Source organism: Cupressus sempervirens, chromosome 7 (genome assembly GCF_028749045.1).
Source record: "Cupressus sempervirens isolate cs-2001-9-10 chromosome 7, ASM2874904v1, whole genome shotgun sequence".
Classification (NCBI taxonomy): domain Eukaryota; kingdom Viridiplantae; phylum Streptophyta; class Pinopsida; order Cupressales; family Cupressaceae; genus Cupressus; species Cupressus sempervirens.
Genome location: NC_143124.1, coordinates 39,035,169 through 39,040,857, shown reverse-complemented (window position 1 = coordinate 39,040,857; position 5,689 = coordinate 39,035,169). Strand labels below are relative to the sequence as shown.

At 36.7% G+C, this 5,689-nt stretch overlaps 1 pseudogene; it reads left to right on the top strand.

Annotated features, from left to right (window-relative positions):
* Positions 1–582: 582 nt before the first annotated feature.
* Positions 583–2,807, top strand: LOC149545323 (putative pectate lyase 18; annotated as a pseudogene).
* The last annotated feature ends 2,882 nt before the right edge of the window (positions 2,808–5,689 follow it).

Below are 5,689 nucleotides of genomic sequence, written 5' to 3'. Positions count from 1 at the left end.
ATCTAACTACAATAGATAACTCTCTACTTATATACATAAACTAGTTTATATAACAAAACTCTTAATTAATTTCACTTCAACGAAAATTCTATGATTCTAATCATGCATAAAGTTTGATTTTAATAAATCATCTACCCATATATTTTCCCTATATTACAGCCATTGCCATCGCCTTCCACATCAATCATATGAAGTTGCCATCGCCTTCCACATCATATGAAGTTCCGAATATAGAACATCTTATTAGTTATCATTGCATGCATGAAGTTCCCAATTTAGAACATCTTATTAGTTATCTTTGCATGTGACGTCTATATGACATCCTCGCATCCTTAGTTGACAGCGTATCTTATTTTGTCCCGAGAGAAAAAGAACCGTGAGAGCGTGGGAAGCTTGGTAACAACAGGAGTCGATATTTATTCTTCAATCCCCGTGCAAATTACGGAACACAAATATGTGACTTTTGAATGTGAAACTGAAATTGACGGAAACGACAAACATTTTCAAACGTTTGGTCGGAAATCTTTACAAACATTCACCTATTGATGTGGTGAATACGAGCGTGTGAGAAAATCATGAAATATGGTGACAGCTCAAGTACATCCTTGAAACTTTCACTTCTTATATCTGTGTTTTTCAAAGAGATTTTGAGAATTATATCTACTCAGGAAAAAGTTGGAATAAACATGCGAAGACACACTCAACAAGTGCTTTATCACATTAGTTAAGAAAATCAATAGTTGCTAGTCATGTGCATTACGACCGTAATAATCGCACTGTATTAACGTGCATACAACAACATTTTCAACGGTTCGCAAACAGAAACAGAAACAGACTTCACAGACGCTCGTTGTCTATATAAGAGAGCCCAATGCCATAGCATTTCATACAACCATTGCGAGTTTCATCTTCTTATCGAAAATGGCCTCCAGTGAAGCCTTAAAGCCATTGCTTCTTTTGTTTGCTTCCTTTCTATTCATGTTAGCAATGACGGAATCAATAAGAACTCCTTTCAACACGACCAAGGCTGACAATAGCGTTAAATATCATGTTGAGAAGCCGGAGCTTGTTGTTCAAATGGTGCAAAGGTAATAAGCATGTTGTCTTTGAGAGGGTCTAGAAAGTTTAGAGAATTTAATTAAATAGCTCATCACATTCAATACATTAATATGCAATGCATATGACTGTGTGTGTCAATCATTCTCTACTTATTCTTATGCTCTTGCTTGGTGCTTGCCTTACCGTAATTTCTATAATACCATTCTTGTGACAGTAGTTGGTACGCAGCTGTCAATAGCTATAGATGAAAATTCTATTCCCCATATCATTAGCTGTTAACGATTGTCTTTGTTCAGATACATTAATTCTAAGAGTTTAAATAGTTCGAGAAGAAAGCTGAGCTCGTGCGAAACAGGGAACCCAATTGACGACTGTTGGCGCTGTGATTCCGATTGGGTTAACAACAGAAAGAGACTGGCTGACTGCGCAATTGGATTTGGCAAAAACGCCATTGGAGGTAAGAACGGGAGGTTTTATGTCGTTACCGATCCCAGTGACGATGACCCCGTCAATACTAAGCCTGGCACTCTGCGCCACGCTGTCATCCAAACCGAGCCTCTCTGGATTATTTTTCAAAGAGACATGCTGATTCAGCTAAAGGAGGAGCTGATCATGAACAGCTACAAGACTATTGACGGCAGAGGAGCGAATGTTCATATAGCAAATGGAGCTTGCATTACAATACAGTACGTGAATAACATCATTATTCATGGAATTCATATCCATGACTGCAAACCTACGGGAAATACAAATGTGAGGAGCTCGCCCACACATTACGGGTATAGAACTATGAGTGATGGAGATGGGATTAACATCTTTGGATCAACCGCAATTTGGGTCGACCACTGTTCATTGTCAAGATGTACAGATGGACTGATCGATGCCATCATGGGCTCCACTGCTATCACAATTTCAAACAACTTTTTCACTCACCATGACAAGGTGCTCAAAACTGCCGGTTTATTTAGTCTGCCATTAATTTAGCTTTGCTTTTAAAAAGGTTTCATGATTATATTGATGGGCATGCTTTAAAAAGTTACTAGAAGCCTATTAGGAGACACATAAAGAGTATTGGTATTTATGGGCATATTCGTTTTCTGTAGGTGATGCTCCTTGGACATAGCGACGCGCATACCGAAGACGTCAAAATGCAAGTAACAGTTGCATTCAACCATTTTGGAGAAGGACTTGTTCAGCGTATGCCCAGGTATAGAATTCCGTATCAATCCTTGCATGAGGAACACAAGACATTAGCTCACTCAAGTTTATTTCTTTAATTTTCATTTCACTATAAGATGTATACGTTGTGATGCAGGTGTCGACATGGAAATTTCCATGTGGTGAACAATGATTACACTCACTGGGAAATGTACGCCATTGGCGGAAGTGCGAACCCCACCATTAACAGTGAAGGAAACAGATTCCTAGCCCCTGACAATTGATTCCACAAGGAGGTAAAAGTCCATTTGCAACTGATGTCTCATATATGTTCTTTGGTGTTCAATGGATGTAGAATAAGTATGGTAATGGGAAATGTGCAGGTGACAAAGCACCAAGATTCAACAGAAGGGAATTGGAGATCACTGGGAGATCTGATGTTGAATGGGGCATTCTTTACAGCATCAGGAGCTAGAGCATCTTCAAGCTATGCAAAGGCTTCGAGTATGGCAGCAAGACCGTCATCTGTTGTGGGCTCAATCACTGCAGCTTCAGGTGTTCTCAACTGTAGAAAGGGCTCGAGCTGTTAGACCAAAACATATGCATTATAGACAAATTGTTAGGAATCCCTTAATTCTATAGCTTGCCAAGCATGAGAGGACGGAGCGAGGCATGTTAGTTATTTTAGTTTTGTTTTTGGAGAGTCTCGAGTCATCTTTTAATAAATTTGAATATATCAGTAATGTTATTCTCAAAATTGAAGAATTGTCGTGGAACGTCAAGCCAATAACATTTATATTTATATTATCTTGATTGTCACTGAATTTCAATGTATTTCTTGAGTATGCCTTATAAGAAGTGCAATATAAAGATTGAGATTAGCTCAATTTGTGTTCACAGATTAGATTGAGGTTCATATAGATTGATTTTGACATGCTATTTATTCACACCAAATATTACTCAAAGAAGTATCAATAGTTTCTCTGTATTCTTAAAAAAAATCATTTATTATAGAAAATTGATTTAGTTTTATTCACATAACATCTAGGGCCTCAAATATTATGCTTGGTAAAAATGGAATAGAGTGAAAATGATCCTACAAATAAATCTCATTGCTAAATTTCTTCCAAATAAGACAATCTATTTATACCAAGATTGGTATGTTGCACTCTATGATATAAAAGGTGTCAACAAAAAATAAGTACAGGCTATATTTGATTAAAAAAAAAAATTCCCACACAATGCTACGAACAAACTCTTCATTTTTCTTTTGTTGGGTGTCACTTGAATTAAAAGTAGGACATCATGAGTTTGACAATCATCTTTTTGAAAAGTTCTCTCAAATGATTGAATAATTATTTGTTGTTAAATATTTATTTCTTCTTCTAAATAAATAGGAGCTATTAGGGTATGGTTATTGCTCTACATATCTGGAAATTATTTTTCTTTGCTAGTTGCATTGATATGAATTTTTTGTTTTTAAAGAAAAAATTGTGAACCATGTCAAAAATAAGACTATCATTGGTGAAACTATTTTGAATCGTAAATGTTTAAAGATTGAAGAAAGAGCATCTTGGCTTGGTCAAAATAATGCTCTATAGATTTTCTCAGCAATCCTTGTGGTTCTTCTTACTAGTGATTTGAATAGTTGGGTTGGTGAAGTGTTCGTGTCTTCATTCACGAGGTTCACTTGGTTTATATGATTTTCTTTCATGTTCACCGAGTGACTTTTGTGATTGTTTTTTGTGCATTAAAAAGTAGACAAGGTAAAGGCGGCTGACCCCAGGTTACAATAGGTTGGAGACAAGCTAGTAGTCCTTCTCCAATAGTTCATCCTATACCTTTTATTATCATAAAAACAATCCGTCTTCACAAAAAATGATCATAGTCCAGTAGGATTTTAAACCAACCATTCTCTAGGAAGCTATAGAGAGAGCGAGTGACATCATTTTCCTTTCTCTTGTCCTTATCCTCATTTTCAACTCATAGAAGATACAATTTCTTGGCCATCGAATAGATCATCTTAGTGGTATACTCAGAAATGGCCTTGAATTTCCTGTGTAGGGTCTCTTGGTTATCAAAAATCTCTAAAGGGACTTCTATAGCCTATTCATCCTATCATTAATTTCATCTCTTTCACGTGGGGGACACTCTACCTTCCCCCCACCCCTCTTTGCATTCCTTATAGGGTAAGTGATATCACCACCCAAGCTCATTTCTGGGGAAGGCATCCCTTAAAAGGTATTAGAAACATGGGAAGGGCTAGGGTTACCCTTATTCTTAGAGCCATAGGTAGTGCGTGTCATTTCCATTTTCCTCTTGCTTGTAGGTTTAGCCTCCGTCCTCATGGATTTAGACCTAACATCATGAATATGCATTGGTGCTTCCTTAGAATAGAAGAGTTTCTACATGCCCACCTCATTTGAAACACTGGATTGTTTATACTAGATCATTCCTTTGAGAGATAGGCCTCCCACATTTGATATGAGTTCCTACATCACTACAACATTTGGGGACAAATTGCGATGACAATTTGTGATGGCGGTGTAATCTGTGTTGTTTTTCATGTCTCTTTTTTTTTGCAATTCTCCTCGATGACATTGCAATACCAATATTGGCATCGCACTTGCGACACCCCTACGAGCATAAGCAAAAAAAAAATCATGACATAAATAATTTTCCATTTGTTTTGGTTATGGAGAGATGCACGCGGAAGAGGTGGAGAGCTCCAAATGAGGGTGCATAGTTGTGAATGTTGTCATGCCCTTGTGATTGGTGCATTTTGTTGTTGTGTCCTTGTGATCTTTACATTTCATTACCATGCCCTTTCTTTGCGATTTCATTGTCATTATTTGCCCTTTCTCTGCAATTTCATTTTCGTGTCGTGCCCTTTCTCTGCAGTTTCATTGTCATGTCATGCCCTTGCGATCTACATGCCCTTGCTCTGTGATTTTCTTCAAGGGGTGAGAAGAGGTACATATGCAAAATGTTTTTTCTCTTTTCCTTGTAAACGTGTATGTCTTTATATTTCCTTCTAAACATGTATTTGTTTATATAGTTAGAGGGATCTCTTTTAAGGTGGTTATTACATATTATCTCACAATAGAAAAAAAGGGCCAACTACATACATATTCCACAATCCAAATAATAAAACAATGAAAGTCACTCAACCTGTGATAAGTGAATTATCTCAAGATCCTAAACAAAAATATTGTAAACCATGAAAAATGGGTAGAGTTCACAAGAAATTTTATAAAAATATATAATAGCAGATGTTTCTAGAGAGAAACAAACCAAAACCCAGTTAAATTTGTGTAGTTGTTGATTACAAATTCATGTAGAACTCTCATCAAATTAGGTAAACATTCCAAAATCTAGATATTAAATCAATAAAACTCACTCAACCCTGCTAAGTGACATACCCCAAGATCTTGCATATAAATAATCCAAACCACAAAAAGTGGGTAGAGTT